The 19,070-nt window shown below is 42.4% G+C and overlaps 1 long non-coding RNA gene across 2 annotated transcripts; it reads left to right on the top strand.

The window, feature by feature from the left end:
- Positions 1-9,241: 9,241 nt before the first annotated feature.
- On the top strand, positions 9,242-18,175 carry LOC148113226 (uncharacterized). Of its 2 annotated transcripts, none has more exons than XR_015728394.1 (3): positions 9,242-9,321; positions 17,175-17,387; positions 17,984-18,175. It is a non-coding gene; the product is annotated as an uncharacterized LOC148113226 (long non-coding RNA). The 2 variants fall into 2 exon arrangements; XR_015728393.1 differs by lacking the exon at positions 9,242-9,321 and adding an exon at positions 14,027-14,101.
- The last annotated feature ends 895 nt before the right edge of the window (positions 18,176-19,070 follow it).

A 19,070-nucleotide genomic window follows, 5' to 3' on the forward strand; every position in this document is an offset into this window, starting at 1 on the left:
AAATAGAAAAGTACTTTATTGTAATGTTAAATTCTGAAAGCAAAAGGGAGGAACTAAAGGAAGAACCTGCCAGTTGTTATACCTCCTGCATCTGTTTAGAAGTAGTCAGAGATTTCATATTTACCTCAGGGAAGATTAGAGGCTACTTGTCTCCATCCATTTCTCCCTCCATTTTCCATGGACGGAGAGTCCTAACACCTTTTCTTTCGCATTCTTTGTTTTTCTCCTTAGTCTCTGCCTCAGTCCAAATGTGTGGAAAGTTGCTATCCTGGGTTTGTCAAGAGGGCTCGAGAAGGAGAGCCAGTTTGCTGCTATGACTGCGTTCCTTGTCCGGAGGGGACCTTCTCCACTCAGGAAGGTGGGTCACACTGAGGAAAATGGGAGACTTTGTGGAACTGGATCCATGCAGAGTGTTTCCATGAAAGTGCAACTTGAAGGACAGATTGAAGCTATTTTCAACTTGCACAATTTCTTATCTAAACGGAGGTAAATCAAAAAGACTTGGAAGGAGGAGCTGGGAAAGAGATGGGAGGAGGGGGTGGCAAACTGGGCAAGCTTTACTAACAGCAGAGGAAATATCTCTTCTGCTTTTTAGTTTGGATATGTGCTGCTAAGTTTACCTTTCTAGGAACATCTGAGATCTTTGAAACTAGATGAATTGTTTCAGGTCCACCTTCTGAAAGACCTTGCAATTCACTGTATATTGGCCTCTCTTGAGGATCACTGAGAAGGTGTCACTGGTCCATAATGTGGTGCTGTGGATAGTTATGGGGGGAACTCATTACACAAATATTCTGCCAGTCATGTAGATCAATCAATCAATCAGAATAGAGTAGAAGGAACTTTGGAGGTCTTCTAGTCCAGCCCCCTGCTCAAACAGGAGAACCTAGACCATTTCAGACAAGTGACTGTCCAGTCTCTTCTTAAAAACCTCCAATGTTGAAGCACCCACAACTTCTGGAGACCAGTTCTTTCCACTGGCTAATTGCTCTCACTGTTAGGAAGTTTCTCATTAATTCCGTATGGCTTCCAGATGTTACAGGATACTGAAGGTATCCTCCAAGTCCAGGACATTAACTGCCATGTGGCAGGACTCACGATGTTTGCCTAAAATGATTATATGATTTATTATTAACGGCTAATTATGTAGGTTTCTATGAAGATTCTACACATTACACAGGAAATAATTAACATCCTATGTCTTCTCTCACCTTCATATACCTAGCTACATTTTTAAAGAAAAAAAAATCCTTCTTATGCTCTTTTTAATGAAATAGTTAAGAAATACTTCTTGGATAATGCCTGTGGTATCAGCTGTTATCCAGGGAAGGTTTTTTCTTGCAAGAGAAAAGGACAGAATATTAAGGATATATTGCTTTTTTGCTTTCTCAGATACAGAAAATTGCACCAAGTGTCCAGATGATAAATACCCAAATGAGGACAGAGTCCAATGCACCCCCAAAGTTATAACCTTCCTGTCTTATGAAGAACAACTGGGCATCATCCTGGTCTCTTTTGCCCTATTCTTCTTCCTAACCACAGATCTTGTTTTAATCACCTTCACTAAATATGGAGAAACTCTCCTTGTCAAAGCCAACAACTGGGACCACTCCTACATCCTCCTGGTCTCCCTCCTGCTTTGCTTCTTGTCTCCTTCTCTCTTCATTGGTCAACCAAGGAAAGCCACCTGCCTTCTCCGACAAACGGTTTTCAGCATCATCTTCTCAGTTGCCGTTTCTTCTCTCTTGGCCAAAACCATCACGGTGGTGCTGGCCTTCCTGGCCACAAAACCAGGAAACCGAGTAAAGAGATGGTTGGGGAAGAGCTTGGCCAACTCCATCATCCTTTCTTGTTCTGCTGTCCAAATTCTCATCTGCTCCATCTGGCTGGGAGTTTCTCCCCCCTTCCCTGACTCTGACTTCCACTCCCAGTCTGGAGAGATCATCCTGCAATGCAACGAAGGGGCCGTTGTCATGTTCTACGTCACCCTCAGCTACATGGGCTTCCTGGCTGCCATCTGCTTCACGGTGGCTTTCCTGGCCAGGAACCTGCCTGGGGCCTTCAACGAAGCCAAGCTGATCACCTTCAGCATGCTGGTCTTCTGCAGTGTCTGGGTGACTTTTGTGCCCACCTACCTGAGCGCCAAAGGGAAATCCATGGTGGCTGTGCAGGTCTTCTCCATCCTGGCCTCCAGTGCTGGTCTGCTGGGCTGCATCTTCATCCCCAAGTGCTACATTATCCTTCTGAGGCCGGACCTCAACACAAAGGAGCATCTTACGGGCAGAACAAATGTGAAAACATGAGATATAACACAAATATGATATTGGAAGAATTGTTAACAGTTCTTTTATTAGAAAGGAGATATTCCTTCCATTTAGATAGTAGCCATGAATCAAAGAAAATCATATGTATATGTTTCAAATTTGGAAATTATTGAATTATTCACAAAGGAGCAGCTTACAGCCAGAAGAAATGTGGAAATGTGAGACTGAGGAATTTCAACTTTTAACATTTTCCACACTCTAAACGTAGAAAATGATCCACACGGTTCTGCATGGATGAGTGGGCCAACTATTTTTCTTGAAATAAATAAAGGGTGTGTGGAAGATTGTGAGGAGACAAATTTCTTGAAGAAATGGGAGCAAGTTAGCAAGACGGAAATATAGAAGGAATGTATGGAGCAACGTTGATGCCCTCATTTCTCAGTACATTTCACCCAAACTGCTGTGGCAACACAACTGAGATGTTTCTTTTTCTTTACACAATAACCCTTTCTTGAGGGTAGCAACAATTCAAGGCTGGGGAGGTAACTTGAGTCTCCCTAATTCTGAATATTCATGCTCACATCATCTATTAAATGAAATATGCATATGTATGATTGTCATTTTCTCCTCCTTTCCTGGAATGTATAAATATGAGTGCCTCCTTCTGTCTGAACTCCCAGAATTCCCAGCAGAGCTTTGATTGCATCATCATAGATGCTTCTGACCTATGGGCCACCCAGCCCTGGGCCTTCTTGGAATTTTAGTCGACGCACCTACCAGATGATGGAAGGGAGAAGGGGGCTCCTGGAGGCCATCCGTTCATGTGTTATTTGCGGACTGGATTTAGGCAAGACATGAGGACGTAAACCCAAAGGAGCCAAATTGTGGGCTTCCTATGCTGTTTAATCCAGTGTTTGTCATCTCTGGCAATTGAAATTTATTAATTATTAGTTTTAAATTTCTTGAATTAAGCTGGAGTAGAAAGAAGAAAAGAAGATAAGTATAGAAAAAAGACCATTTCAAGACAAGACACAAAGAGACACACACACAGAGTTCACAAATCCTTCATCTATGCAAGTTATAAAGGTTTTTGCAAGAGTTTCAGGAAAGGATACCCATAGTTATAACAGCCAAAGCCCACTTGACATCTTTAAGTAACTGTTCAGAAGCTGCAAGTAAGAGCAGGATTTCCTTGAGGAATCAGGCCCACAAATTTCTCCTTCCAAGGTTGGAGATCAAAAGGCAGAGAGGCCATTTCTGTGCTCTCTCCATCAAGATCCAGAGAGCTGAGATGCCCTTCAAGAGGAGAGGGGCCTGGGCAGTTCCTGGGAGCTACTGGTCCAGGTGAAAGTCCAAGGATCTGCTCACTAATGTTGAGCTCCACTGTTATTTTAGGTCTCCCAGGGCTGCAGAAGCAGACACAACATCAAAGGTTCGGTCTCCGGTCTACAAACAGAGCAGCACCAGTGTTGGCAAATACATCTGGGTCCTCCTTCTCGGAAGAAGATGGACTTGTTGCCAAGCATGAATCAGGACCAGGCATTAATTCACATCTGGAGCCATCAGATTTGGGCAGGCTGTTCTAATTCATTATCAGCAAGTAACAGAGACTTAACAGCAATGAATGAACAGGCCCCTGTCCAGCAATTAAAGGTTGGTTCTGTCCTATTTTTTTAGATGTGATCACTGCAACCTCAAAGTGATGGTGCATTTCTTTACAACACAAGAATTGTTCCTTTATCTGAGGAAAGTATTCACTACATGGGGAACAGTCAACTCTATCATATGTCTTTTTAGTACCCTTCTTGCTAAATTGAATTGCATCAAATCAAATCAAGTTTATTACATCAAAGACCAGAGACCAGAACAAATAAAGACACCCAAGGACTATCCAGTTAAAAATCCTAGAATGAAATAATAAACAGATAAACTCTATATTAAAATCACAATTTGGCATCCAATGTCAGTTACACATGGCCTAAGGATATTATAATATCACTCCTTAAACTGTGAGGCCCACAGTCATTAAATGCAAAGGAGTAGTAATGCAAAAGGATTTGCTACCTTAGTTGTGTGAAATAGCTATGGTGGATTATTCCGTGTTTCCCATGAATCCCCAGAGCTGCTGCGGAGAATCTATCCGCCTTTGCTGTAACCATAGTCTGTTCCTCCTTAAGCAGCCCCTGGAGCTAAGCAGCCTCAGAATGGCCAGGATGCCTATTGGTTATTGGTTTAAAATATCTCCATAGAAAGAGCATCATGTCCAACTGTCTGTCCAGGAGAGGATGGAGGATTGGGGGAGAGAGGGAGGGAGGGAGGGAGGGAGGTGGGGTGGGGGACTTGCTACCTCATGTGCCAGGTGAGTCTGGCCAGAACCGGATCTGGGAGCCAGAACAGAGCAGCCAAATAGGTTGAGCAGTCTGGGGCCGAACAGCCCGCAGGAGAGGAGGAGAGAGGAGAGCAGTCAGAAGTTGAAGGGGAGCCCAGGGGTCCCCAGGAGAGGCGTCAGGGGAGCAGAGACCCCCAGAGGCCACAAGGCTGAGGGAGCAGGGGGGCAGAATGGGAGGTCCCCAAAGGCCATCACCTGAGTCCGAGACACTACGACCGTCATAAATTTGAGATAGTTACCAAGCATCTGAGTTTTGATCCCGTGACCATGGGGATACTGCAATAATTGTAAGGGTGAAAAACAGTCATAGGTCCCTTTTTAGTGTTGTCGTAACTTTGAACCGTAACTAAATGAACTATTCTAAGTGGAGGTCCCTTTGTTCTTTGTCCACCGCTGTTTCAGCAGAGACACAACTGTCCTCGCAGCTGCCTTCTGCCTCAGTCGGAGTCCCCGGATGCTCTCCAAGGGCAGCCCCACAGAGAGAGCTCTGCGGTAGTCCATCCTGGGGGCGAGCAGGGCGTGAGTGGCCGTGAAGGGAGCCAGGTGTCCCAGGAAAGGGAGCGACTGGGGCAAAACCCAAAACTCTGCCATGGCCCCTCCTAACTACGGCTGCCCCCTGATCCTCAGACAGGAGTTGTGGCTCCAGAAGGACCCCCAGATCAGGCCCTGTGGGGGGGGGGTCTGGGCTGGTGCCCCCCATCCATCCTCAGAGATGATAAATCCCAGAACCAACAGGAGAAAACAACTCAGGAGCCCCTTCACTCCTGCCAGGTTCAGCTGAAGGTTTTGTCCCCCATCCAAAGCGCTGGGACCTTCAGGCACCTGGGGAAGGACCCTGGTCTCTCTTCCCGGGACCCCTTTGTCTTCCCAAAGAGAGGAAAGGAAAGTTGTGGGTGCTCCAAGAAGCAAAGTCTCCCCTTGTGGAAGGGCAGAAACAAGGACGAGGCCACCAGCTCAGGGAGGAGGGGGCTTTATAGAAGCAGGAGGAGCTCCTGGAGGAAAAACTCCTTCAGGCCGCATTTCACTTCCCTCTGCAGGAGATGGAAAAAAGGTTTATGGTTCCTTAGAGGTGACTTTTTCCTCTTTAGTCCGGTCTTTCCTGCCACTCCCTCATTCTCTGAGTCTAACGGAAGTGGGACCCACTTAGGAATAGAGACAAATCAGTTTCTCTTGGGACCGACAGGAAAGGCCCAGCAAGGAGGCCTTAAATTGTCTGGGATGGAGTCAGAAGGAAAACAACCTCAAGGTCCTCCAATTATAAGCAGAGAGGAAAAATATATTGGTGGTGGTAAAAGAAGACACACAAAGTAGGTAGACGGATCTCTTGTTCTTGTATTTTAATGGGAGTTTCTTTATTTGTGTCTAGGAGTGGATGAGCCAAATCTTGCAAGGAACTGGACGTAACCCGGGAGGAGAGTCCCCTCCATCTCAATGAGGACCTCAAAAGGCTGGAGGAAAAGCAGCCAGAGAGCCAAGAGGAGAAACCATTTCAATCCTTGAAGGGTGGAAAGAGTCTCAGGAAGAGGACATCCCTCCCTTCCCATCAAAGGATCCCCTCAGGAGGAAACCAGATCCATGCACGGAGCGTGGAAAGTGTTAAATGTGGGTTGAGTGAAGAGGCAGGACTCTCGGCTAAGACAACAGCTCGTTTATTTGGTAGACTGGTAGAAGAAGTGAGTGAGTGAATGTCCAGCAGCTCCCCCTTTTAAAGGGAGCTATCTGACAGCTCAACCACTGAGATCTCTTGAATTTCCCACCTGTAGTGTGAACCATTCAATTTAAACCACCTGTCAGATCCCTAAAAGTGATACTCCAATCAATTGGGAGAAGGGGGAGACTTGGATTCAATTTACTAGCATTGCCTGTGTCAACAGATATTTTACAACCTATATCCTGGCACCAAAGAGCCCTGAGATCCTCTTAACGTGGAGGAATGTTTACGATAGCTTTAATCCTCGTCTTGCCTAAGGGTATTCAGCTCTTTCTTTAACTGGGTTGCTATCACTTCTGCTTAATAAAAGGATCCTTTTGAACTATCATGTTTCTTTACTTTCTTAAATTGGAAGGAGAGGCTGAAGAAGCCAAGTCAAAAGGGTGGGGGATCAAATAAAGAGCAAAATTCAAAGCTTTGGGGGGGGGGATGAGAAGGAGGCAAAAGCTCCCAGAATTGCAGAGGTGCTTAATTGCTTAAGCCCCTTCCCCAGCAAAGGCTCTAATGAAGAGGGTCTCCTCAGCTGGGGGCTCTGGAGGGGCCACAAGGGACCCCCATCTTCCTCAGAGTCATGGAGGGTCCCCTCCAGGGTGAGGCTGGCTGTCTTTTCCCTCAGAGCAACCCCGGATCCCCCTCGGAAGACCCAGCCCTGCATGGCTTCTCCCCCACAGGAGCCTCTCCTGGAAAGACATGGAGCCCAAGCAAAGCTGGAGAATCCCCAGGGGCTGCGGCCCCGCCCCCAATATTCAACCCTGGGACCTATAAACCAGGTTACTCTCTTCCCTGGAATGCCCCAGATCCCCTCCTCCTCCCTGAGCATCCTGGGCTTTCTCTATGGGTCTGGGCTTTGCTTTCCCCTGAGTGCCCCATGCATGGAAAGAGGTGGCTGAGCAACATGGGATATGGTCTCATCTGTTTCCAGGACACAGAAGATGGAACCTGGAGGGAGATTTTGCAGATCTGCTTCCCTCCCCCATCATGAGGTTTCCCAGCTTCCTTCTCCCAAGAGGGGCTCCCCACTCAGCCAGGCAGAGGCCTGTCTGGCATCCCTGCAAGAGCCCCCTTGCCTGGCCTGTGCATGGGAAAGGGTGGCAGGGGAACATGGGACATGGGCTTCTGTATTACCAGGTCTGAAGATGGAAGTTGGATTTTGCAGATCAGCTTTCCATCTGCAATACGAGGGTCCTGAGCTCCCCTTCCCTCCCTCCCCTCCCCTCCCCACATGGGCTGAGAGGCAGCCTTGATTTCTCCATCTCTTTTCACTTGGTTTTTTTCTAACGTCCCTCTCTCTCTCTCTGATTTTTTTTTTAACTCTGCAAAGTTCAAAAAACTAGTTTTTCACTAAAGTTGATTTTGTTCTTAGAGCCTGGTTGCACTATTGCATCAGCCCTTTTCTGCAATGCCCTTGAGCATTAGCTTTCAAAATAAATTTTGGTTCCAACTCAGCTGGCAGCTATTTCAGATCTGTGGCATGCTCCGGCATTAACTGGCCCCCGGAGTTTTGTCTTTCATCACTACGCAAACAAATGTCAGATTTATTTGTTATTTCAGCCACAGGTGCCATGTATTCCCTGCATGGAGCTCCCAAAATTCTCAATTCTAGATGATGGATTTAATTCCATCTCTCCTCCTGTTATTTTGAATCACATGAGGATTATTTCCCTTTCATTTCCCTCCAGAGAATTTCCCAACAATCTTTGACTGCAAGAACTAGATGAATTATCCAGGGATCCCTCCTGAGAGGGAGAATTATGGTAAAAGTTTCAGCTCTGCTCTTTGGCCAAATCCTCCAGGGGAGACTTTGGGCAGAGAAATATGGAGGTTTGGGACAGGCAGAGTCTGTGCTCTTGAATGTACGTCTCTCTCCTTTCCAGATGAAGCCAAGTGTTTCTCTGTATTGAGAAAAAGCAACTGGATGTTCCACCTTGTGAGAGGTTTTTTTCTTCTTCTAATTCTTCTTTAGAAACAGGAAAAGGATTGATTGATTCACCCCATGAATGATGGACCTCCTGCTTCTGCTTCTGATGCTGCTTTTGTCCAATCCAGTCTCTGGGAAGCTGAGAACAAAATGCCCGCTGAGTTTGGAGAACCAGGATGGAAAACCATGGAGCTACTACAGACCAGGAGACCATCTAATCAGTATAGTCACCAGTGGAAGGAAAAGATTACATACAAAGTTGCTTTTCAATGTGGCTCCTTCTCTTCAGCTTGTTTTCCATGATCCGTAAGTCATTCAGGGTGATAGAGTTGCAGTCCCTCCATTCTAACACTCTCCTTCTTTTCAGTTTTTTTATTTTTCACTTATTCCTATATTGGGGGATGTGTCTAATTTCCTGAATGATTTTGATTTCCATGGCTTCTCTCTCTGGTTTGATTTTGTGAAAAAGACTCAAAAAGGGGTCTGAAAAAAAGCTGAAAGGCCTGCAGATTATTTTCCTCTCTCTGTTCAATCCTTAATTTATCACTTGAATAATGGATTTTATTTAAAGTAGTGGTGGAATCAGTTGTAGTTGCCGTACCTCAGCCCATTTCCATATTTGTGTAACTGATCATTGCTTTTGGATCAATGCTGGTTTAAGGCTCAGTTGGCTTCTGGAGGATTATATATATTATATATAACAAAAGTATTTGTTGTGGCTGTTGATTATAATAACTTTTTTTTCAATAGGACTTCTTCCAAATTTTTTTATTGCTTAACATTCATTTTCAACATTCAACTGGCCAACAAGAATTCCCATCTCTTCCACAATCTCACACTTGGCTACAACATCCATAACAACTATGTGAGCACTTTCCACACTTCAGATGCCTTGCTGGACATGCTCTCCACTGGAGAAGCCAATGTCCCCAACTACAGCTGTGGAAGGAAGGAGAACCTCCTGGCCCTTCTTGATGCAGCTTACAGGGACATCTCCATCCAGATGTCAACATTAGGAGGCACCTACAAAGTCCCACAGGTTTGTGTGTGTTTTTCTCCTTCTGGTAAAGTGAGGGGTGGGTGGTGGTGGGTGAGCAATAGATGCAATCAAGTCTTCTCCATGGAAGTCAAGAGCTGCTTTTCTCCATATTAGCAAAAAATTCAATATTTTACCCCATTATGTGTATGTTGAGATTCATCATAAAAGGCCTGAAATTCAACCAATACATTCCCTGGAGAAGACATTCTAACAACTATTTAACTGATCAAAACATATCCCTGGTTGTTGGGGCCTCTATTGGCATCTTCATTTTCACAGATAAATAATGCCTACCGTATCCAGTCAGATTGAAGTTGGCAATAGTAGCATTTTATCTATCTAGAATGTGGAATAAAAAAGACTCTAGCAATTATAGGCCAAATAGACTAGTAGATATTGGGACTAAAATTCATGCCATGACCCTCTTAGATAAACCTGAGAAAAATGTATTCCTTGCAGAAGAACCAGAATGTTTTAGGTAGAATTAAAAGCTATATAGATTTTATAAGAAATAAGGCATAAGTTAATAATCTAATATTGACAACAAATTTGTCTTGAAATGTCTAATCTATATCATTAAGGTAAAATAAGGTTTGCAGGCTTTCAAACCTTAGTGCAGCATTTGACTCAATAAACAGAGAAATATGATGGAGAAAATGTTTTGCCCTCAAAATGGAGCTCAGCCTGTTGGCCCTGATCCAAACCCTTGTTTAAGGGGGAGGTTTGGGCTCAATGGATTTATGCTTACCAAGGGGGAAGAGAAAGATGCATATTTGAACCCTTGTTCTTCAGTATACATGAGAATGACTTACTAAGACTAATGCAGGGTCAAAAAACAAATCATAAATAAATGTTATTTCATTCTTTGACAAAAATTAGTGGACAAATGAAATGCAGTGCACGTAGTATACAGTACTTGGATTTCAGAAAGGCTTTGACAAAGGAAACCACAACCAATTTCTCGGGAAGCTGAAAATATGTGGGAAAGACAACATCACCCCCAGATGGGCTCAGCCTGTGGTCCTCAATGGAACTACGTCTGCATGGAGGGAAACAAGCAGTGGGGGACCCCAAGGTTCCATTTTAGGCCCAGTTCTCTTCAACGTCTTCATGAATGATTTGGATGAGGGGAGAAGAGGGGAAATCATCAAATTTGCACATGACACTAAAGTGGCAGGATATAGGTTGACTTGAACCCTGGGCCTATCTAACAAAATAAAATTTAATGTAGAGAAAAGTAAGGTTTTATACTTAGGCTAGAAAAACCAAATGTCCACTTACAGATGAGGTGAAACCTGGCTCAATAGCAGTAACTGTGAGAGGATCTTGGAGTCCTAGTGGACAATCACTTAAATATGAGCCAGCAATCTGTGTCAGCAGCCAAAAAAGCTAATTCAGTCCTAGGTTGCATTAACAGAGGGATAAAATCAAGATCACATGAAGTATTGGTACTGCTTTATAATGCCTTGGCAAGACCACACTTGGAATAGTGCATCCAGTTTTAGTCTCCATATTATAAAAAAGATGTAGAGACTCTGGAAAGAGTGCAGAAAAGAGGAACTAAGATGATTAAGGGCCTGGAGACTAAAACATATGAGGAACAGTTGCAGGAATTCAGTATGTCTAGTCTAGTGAAAAGGACTAAGGATGACATCATAGCAATGTACCTGTTGCAATATTTTCAGGATCAGACTCAATAATAATAATAAGAGTTAGAGGTTTAAATATATTTCTCTTTAATTATAATAGGCATTCTATATTCACTGAATATTCACAGATAGAAGCAAAGAAAATGGTGAAGGTAGCTCCTTATATATACAAAGGGTGGAGCCAAGAGTGGGAGTGGTGGATTATGAATACATTAAGAGTCAAAGAATAAGTTAACCCCTGATATCCCATATATACATTATTTACACATTAGGGAATAAGGCATTTACATCTGACAGTACCAATATTTGGGGGGCTGCCACAGAGAAGAGGAGGTCCACCTGTTTTCCAAAGTACTAGAAGGCAAGACAAGAAACAATGGAGGGAAACTAATTAAGGAGAGAAACAACCTAGAACTAAGGAGAAATTTCCTAATGGTGAGGAATGGAACGTCTCCCCTTCAGAAATTGTGGGTGGTCCATCACTGGAGGCTTTTAAGAAGAGACTGGACAGCCATTTGTCTGGAATAGTATAGATAGATACAGATTAACAGAGTTGGAAGGGACCTTGTAGGTCATCTAGTCCAAGCAGACCCTACACCATTTCTGACAGATGACAGTCCAGTCTCTTCTTGAAAGGTTCCTGTGATGAAGCTCCCACAACTTCTGAAGGCAACTTTATCTCTTTATTTCCAGGTTGAATCTCTCATTGTTCAGTTTCCATCCATTATTCCTTGTCCTGCCTTTGTCCGGCCTTTGGGTGCTTTGGAAAATAGCTTGACTCCTTCCTCTCTGTGGCAGCCCCTCAAATATTGGAAGACTGCTATCATGTCTCCCCTGGTCCTTCTCTTCACTAGACCAGCCATGCCCAGTTCCTGCAACGGTTCATTGTATGTTTTAGCCTCCAGTCCCCTAATCCTCTTGGTTGCTCTTCTCTGCACTTTTTCTAGAGTCTCAACATCTTTTTTATAGTGTGGTGACCAAAACTGGATGCAGGATTCTAGGTGTGGTCTTACTAAGGCTTTATAGAGTGGTATTAGTTCCTCTCTTGATCTTGATTGTATCTCTCTGTTAATGCAATTTAGAATTGCATTGGCTTTTTTGGCTGCCGCTGGTTGTCCACTAAGACTCCAGGATCCCTCTCACAGTTACTGCTATTATGCCTGGTTTACTGCTTGAACAAGGGGTTGGACTAGAAGACCTCCAAAGTTCCTTCTAACCCTTTTATTTTGTTATAAGTTCTGTTATAGGTATACATGTTTAGCCTGCTAAATTCCTATTGGAATACACAGATTTATACAGATAATGTGATATTATAATATTTACACATTGGATTGTATAGACTTGTATTGTTTTGTCTTAATAATTATCTGATAATTTATAAAGCAAATTCAAAAGTTATGGTCTCTGTGAAATGACATCATAGCCATAGATGATCAGCCATTAGAGCAAGTAACAACTTTCCTTATCTGGGGTTGTTTTCTCTGAGCCTGAATCTTGGCTCCCTCATCATCCAAGGAGCTCAGTTAGAGAAAGGGCAGGAGTGAAAGTGGTGCTTAAATGAAAACCTCACAGCTCTCCAGCTTCCTCAGCCCCAATGATTAAAGTATCTGAGGCCCAGTTTTCCCCCATGTTCTTCCATCAATCTGATGTTTAGGGCTTCAGAGAGAAACCACCAGCAGAACCAACCCAATCTCAGCCTCTGAGGAGCATCTTGGGGTGGACAAAAAGGACTCCAGCTGCTGCCCTCAGAGCTGATTTGGGAAATTACACAATTTCTGCTTTGTCTAAATTCAGAAAATATGGGCATTGGCATAAAATTTAACATATAGAAACTGACAGACTCTGAAAATTGTGACTGTTGGAACAGACAAAACTTCAATTAAAGACCAAACTTGGATTATGCAACTGACAAATCTTATTAGGCTTTGAGGTCTGCCTGTTTCTTGTATAACCGGAGAAAGAAGTTAAAAAATTTCCTCCAGAAAGAATCTGGGATAGAGAAGCAAAAAAAGATGCAGCAATCCTCGAAAATTATAATAGGCCCTTTATTGGAATAGAATACTCCAGTTGGCATTTGCACGTGTTAATCTAATTGTGATAAATTATAGGGGTGATATAGTAATATGATTTACATTTTCATTGTTTTTTAATTTGCTTATTATTTTCCATTATTATGATACAATCTTGCTAATATTCTGTCTTTAATATTTTAAACAATGTCTGATTAACAAACTATTCTAATACATTCATGAGAACCAGGTTGGATTTATTAAAATCTAATATTTTGGACTTGAATGACCCCAAATATAACACAGCATTCTTCACTGCTTTTTCAGATCAGTCTTAAAACTGCTTCAGAGGCTCTGAGTGATAAAAGCCAATTCCCCTTTTTCCATCAGATGTTCCCCAAAGAATGGATCCTATACCCAGCAATTGTCCACCTGCTCCTCCATTTCAGATGGACCCTGATTGGCCTCTTTGCTTCAGACACAGAAAATGGAGATAATTTCATGAGGATTTTTCCTCCTGTGCTTGTCAGGAGTGGAATTTGTGTGGTTATATCACAACTGTTCTCAACAACTGGATACACAACAGCCCCCAGGGATTCCCTCTCTAAGTGGAGACAAGTCAACATCTTTGTTTATTTTATGGAATATGATTCCATTTGGGAGAGAATTATTCCTTTCCATTTAACGTTTATGCATCTGCCAGGACCCATTGAAGGGAAAGTCTGGATCCTCACAAATTTTATACCGTATACACTAAAAAAGCGCAGACTTCTCAAATACATCCATAGTATTTTGAACTTTAGTTATCTGTTAAAAGAAAGGCCAATGGATTCTGCCTTTGAACCCTATTTATTTGTGGAAGAAAGGTTACAAGATCATTATTTTCTCTGTTCTCTTTCAAGGAACGTCTTTTCTGTCAAAGGCCGCAGAAGATGCACCCAGAAAGCCCCACTGGAGACCCAGGAGAAAGAGAACAGAGGAAGGACCCGAAATTACTATCAACGTTACAGTTTCATGAAGTCTCTGACCCAGACCTTGAATGCCGCTTATTCCTCCAGATGGAGGAGAAGAAGGAAGGAGGGAGAAAAGAGGTTGGGGTCTCCAAGGCTGCAGCCGTGGCAGGTATGGGGGTCCTGATGTGGATCCATTGATCTCAGATCCTTTGGAGGAGGAATCCAGAGGAGAAGGAGGGGGCCCATCTCAACAGATCTGTCCCATTCGATTACTCCGGGAATGATGGTTCCAAAGAGTAGATACCATGGCATTATTAAGTATTGCTCATTTGAAAATGCTGTATTGTTTTTAAATGAATTCCTGTATTTGTGGGTTTGTGATGAGCATGGTGGAATTTCCCCTTTGTTCCGTCCCCACTGCAGGTGGGTCTGTGTGCAGCTCAACAGGCAGCTAAACCCCCCTCTTCTCCTCCAGTGAAAGGGAGCCTGGGGTGGATCTGGGTGTTTCATTGGGAGAAAAGGGCACGGAGAAACTGAGGAGATGCAAAGAGTGAGAATCAAATATAAATAGGAGATAGGCAGCATTAGCTAACAGCCAACAAAGAAGCAGCTGGGACCTCTCCAGCGATGCTCCGTGTGAGGGACGGAGGCCTCCGGATGACCAGGTGTCTCGGTCAAACCGGCTGCTTCTGTCTCCTCCAAAGGCTGAGAGAAAAGGGAGTCTGGCTTCAGACCATACAGTTAGGCTTATCTGCCCCCGGCCACTAGGTGGGGCTACAGCAACAACAGCACAATAGTTACATGTTGTGGCATGACAACCTGCATAAATTTGGAGGAGACCCTGAGACCATCTAGCCCAACCCCTCCTCTCTGCAGGAATCCCAGTTAAAGCTTCTCTGACTGATGGCTGCTCAGTCTTTGCATTCAGATAATCCATGAAGAGGAGACTGAACTTCTCTGCTTCACTGGCTCAGCTCTAAAACAGCTCATCCTTTTATCATATTTTTCTTTCATTTAGCTAAATTCTCCTCTCTTGTAACTGAATTCATTTTTCCGTGTTTGACACTCTGGAATAATAGTGAGCAGATCTTACACTTGTGTGTAACCTGTGTCAGTGATTGGAAGAGGGCTGCATCCTCCCTTCTCCAACCGAGAGATTGTGTCAGTTGGAAAAGGGGCTCCCAGACTCCTCCTGATCTTCAGCTCTTCTCCTTGTTCTCTTTCCTCAAGGCTAAGAGCAGCTCCTCTGATCTCTTCCTTGGCTTATTTCTCCTTCCCTGAAGTTCACACGTAGATTTTGTACAAATTCTCCTCCAAGAGTGGTGCCTGCAAGGGGACCTGGTCCTTGAGTTGGGGTCTCCCCAAACCACAACATTCACTTCCTGAGATTCTTATGGCTGCATTTGCCTTCTTTCCATGAACATCTCCCTGCTGACTCAGATTCTGTTTCCAGTTAACTACGATTTTGAGATCATTTCCACAAACATAAATATCAAGTTTGATATCCCTCATCTTTCTTCCAGTCCATCATTAATGTTCTTATATGAGACTCTATTGTTAGTCAAGTCTTAGTTGCTAAAACTCAGATATTTTTCTATTGCTTTTTACTCGTGTACCCTTCTCTGTGTGCTAATGATAAATATTTTTTCTGGAAACTTGATATTCCTCTTATTAAATTTTATTTTATTCAAAAAGGTAAAATATAAGCTTCAAAAAATAAAATTATCACAAAGACAAAACAAAACTAGACAAAATATTTTTTAATTGTGCATTAAAAACAGACAAAAACTTGCATATTGTCCCCCCAGTTGAATACAATACAGCAATAATAGTTTCTCCCCCTTGCAAAATAGGCCCACAATTATAAACTACACATCTATTTGCAACTACTTGACTTGTCATCTGTCTGCTGTATATAAAAAACGTGGTTAACAGGCAATCCAACAATAAAGTTAAATTTAAAAACTTCAAAATGGTCTGTAATCTGCTATTGTATTTAACTCACAGAAAATTTGCAGGGGCTTCTTATCTACCACAGACCACCACAATCATTACCTCTCATCCATCCAGAATCTGTCCAGGGTTAAACACCTTTGTTTGATTTTAATAATAATACATTTCCTTAAAAATATTAATTAGGATCTTTCCCAGTAACTGCTTTCCATTCCCCAAAGTCACAGGACCTCCTGTAAATTGAAGAGGGGAGAATCCTGCAGCTGCATAATGGGAGAGAAAGAAACTCAGAAAGGATCCTGGCTAACTTTTCAGGCTGAGAAAAGAGTTGGTGGGAGATTTGTTCTTTCAGATCTGCAACATTTTGTTAATGTCGCATTACAATCAAGTAGAATTAGCACATCTGGAGGTGTTTTCCATCAGGATGACCAGGGAGAAGATTAGCCTGACAACTTTCTTCTTGATCAATCCATGCTTTCTGGGAATCAAGCTCTTCATTTCAAAGAGTTTATGAATAATCTTTTTTTCTTTCTCTGTTCATTTTATTTGTAATCTGCTCTAGAATGTTCCCTATAATTGACCAATTGTGTCAATTATATTTTCTCTATATTTTGTCAGTATATGATTGACAATTTTTTCTCAGAACTAGAGACATTTTTATTAGGGATCTTACCAGATAATAAAGAATTGCAATATTTAATTGTGAATGTGTTAACAGCAGCTAGAATTCTATTTGCCAAAAATTAGAAAGGAGAAAAGATATTTATTGATGAAGAAATTATTAAGAAAATGTTGGATTGTGCTGAAATGAGTAAATTGACATTTGAAATAAGAGAACAGGAAGATAAACAATATTATTTGATATGGGATTTATGTTATCAATGGCTAGATAATAAAACATGGAGATGAAATATGATATATGAAATGAAATTAAGATAAAATGTGTAAAAATTTGTTTTTGTTTTTTTTGTGGAAAAGAAACATGTGTCATATATTGATATCTTGAAGAATTTGTGAGCATTAAAAGATTTTAACCGACCGAAACTCTGTCTGTAATTGTTTGAAAGGATGATGCTTTTATGTTGTTCTCTGTTTGAAAATTAAAAAAAACCCTTTTTTTAAAAAAGACAATTTTTTCTCAAACTTTCTCGTTCACTTATGAAGATGATGACAGTATTTATATCCTAATTAAGCATATTTGGAGTTTAGACAATTGTAGAAGAAAGATTCAATATGGGATAAGAAACAAAGTTTTCTGTTTTTCAAATTCCTGGATGTTCCCATTCTAGTTTCATCCCTTTCTGGAGAAGAATGAATTTTGGAATATTTCTGAGAGGAAACTGTACTTGGACCAAAATGGAGAGATAAAAGCAGATCTGGCCATTCGGGCCTCCTTGGTTTTCCCCAAGGAGGATACCAGGACAGAGGCTCTGGCGTATTTTCAAAGACATAGATTTACTATCAGAGGAGGTGCTCTTCCATGGCTAAAGTCGCTCAATAAGGTGAGAGAAATTTTGGTGTCTTTTTTCTGTTTTCCAAAGCCTGAGGTCCCATTTCAAGTGGGCAAAGCCTGGAGTCTCCAGGGTGGTTGGCCTTCCATGCCAGGTGGTGTCGTCTAATGGAAGTTCTTCAACAGACGGGACCTAAGAGGAGTGGCTTTGCCATGTTTTATTGAGATCTTTCAAGATCTTACTGATCTGAGCTTTCTTTCTTCATCATAGTTTAATTTCATACTAAAAAAATCTAATGGAATAAAAGTTTCCTCAACTTTTACTGTTCCTTTTACAGTAAACTTTGTTCTCAGTTTTAAGATGAATATATCATCATATTTAAATCTTTTTTCAATTCCATCCCTCTTGACTTTATTAAGTAAAAAAGAACTTCATTGTAATGTTTAATTCCAAAAGAAAAAGGGAGGAACTAAAGAAAGAATCTGCCAGTTGTTTTACCTCCTGCATCTGTTTAGAAGATGTCAGAGGTTTCATATTTACCCCAATGAAGACCAGAAACTACTTATCTCCATCAATTTCTACCTCCATTTTCCATGGACGGAGAGTCCTAACACCTTTTCTTTGGCATTCCTTTTTCTTCTGCTCAGTCTCTGCCTCAGTCCAAATGTGTGGAAAGTTGCCATCCTGGATTTGTCAAGAGGGCTCGAGAAGGAGAGCCAGTTTGCTGCTATGACTGCGTTCCTTGTCCGGAGGGGACCTTCTCCACTCAGGAAGGTGGGTCACACGGAGGAAAATGGGAGGCTTTGTGGAACTGGATCCAAATTAAAAGACACATTTAAGTTCAACTCTATTTTTTAATTTTTAACCTGCACAATTTGTCATCTAAAAGGAAGTAAACGAAAAAGACTTGGAAGGAGGGGCTGGGAAGAGATGGGAGGAGGGGGTGGCCAACTGGGCAGCTTTACTAACAGCAGAGGGAACATCTCTCCTGCTTTTTAGTTTGGATTTCAGGGGTGGGTTCTGCTTCCCTTTACCACCAGTTCACAATGGGAGCAGATCGCCTATGATGACGTCTGGGTCAGTGGGCGGAGTCTTCTGTCGGTTTTACTACCGGTCCTTGCGAACCGGTCCAAACCAGGGACAACCCACCACTGTTGCATATGTGCTGCTATGTTTATCTTTTTAGGAACACCTGAGTTCTTTGAAACTTGATGAATTGTTTTAGGTCCACTTTCTGAAAGACCTTTCAATCCACTGTATATTGAATCCTCCCCTTGAGAATCACTGAGAAGGTGTCACTGGGCATAATGTGGTGGTGTGGGTAGTTATGGGGGGAACTCATTACACAAACAGTCTGCCATATAGATCAATCAATCAATCAATCAATCAATCAATCAATCAATCAGAATAGAGTAGAAGGAACTTTGGAGGTCTTCTAGTCCAGCCCCCTGTTCAAGCAGGAGAACCTAGACGATTTCAGACAAGTGACTGTCCAGTCTCTTCTTAAAAACCTCCAATGTTGAAGCACCCAAAACTTCTGGAGGCCAGTTCTTTCCACTGGCTAATTGCTCTCACTGTTAGGAAGTTTCTCATTAATTCCGTATGGCTTCCAGATGTTACAGGATACTGTAGGTATCCTCCAAGTCCAGGACATTAACTGCCATGTGGCAGGACTCACGATGTTTGCCTAAAATGATTATATGATTCATTATTAACCTCTAACAATATAGGTTC

The sequence above is a fragment of the Pantherophis guttatus genome, chromosome 6 (assembly GCF_059756535.1).
Source record: "Pantherophis guttatus breed Tessera chromosome 6, ASM5975653v1, whole genome shotgun sequence".
In the NCBI taxonomy this organism is placed as follows: domain Eukaryota; kingdom Metazoa; phylum Chordata; class Lepidosauria; order Squamata; family Colubridae; genus Pantherophis; species Pantherophis guttatus.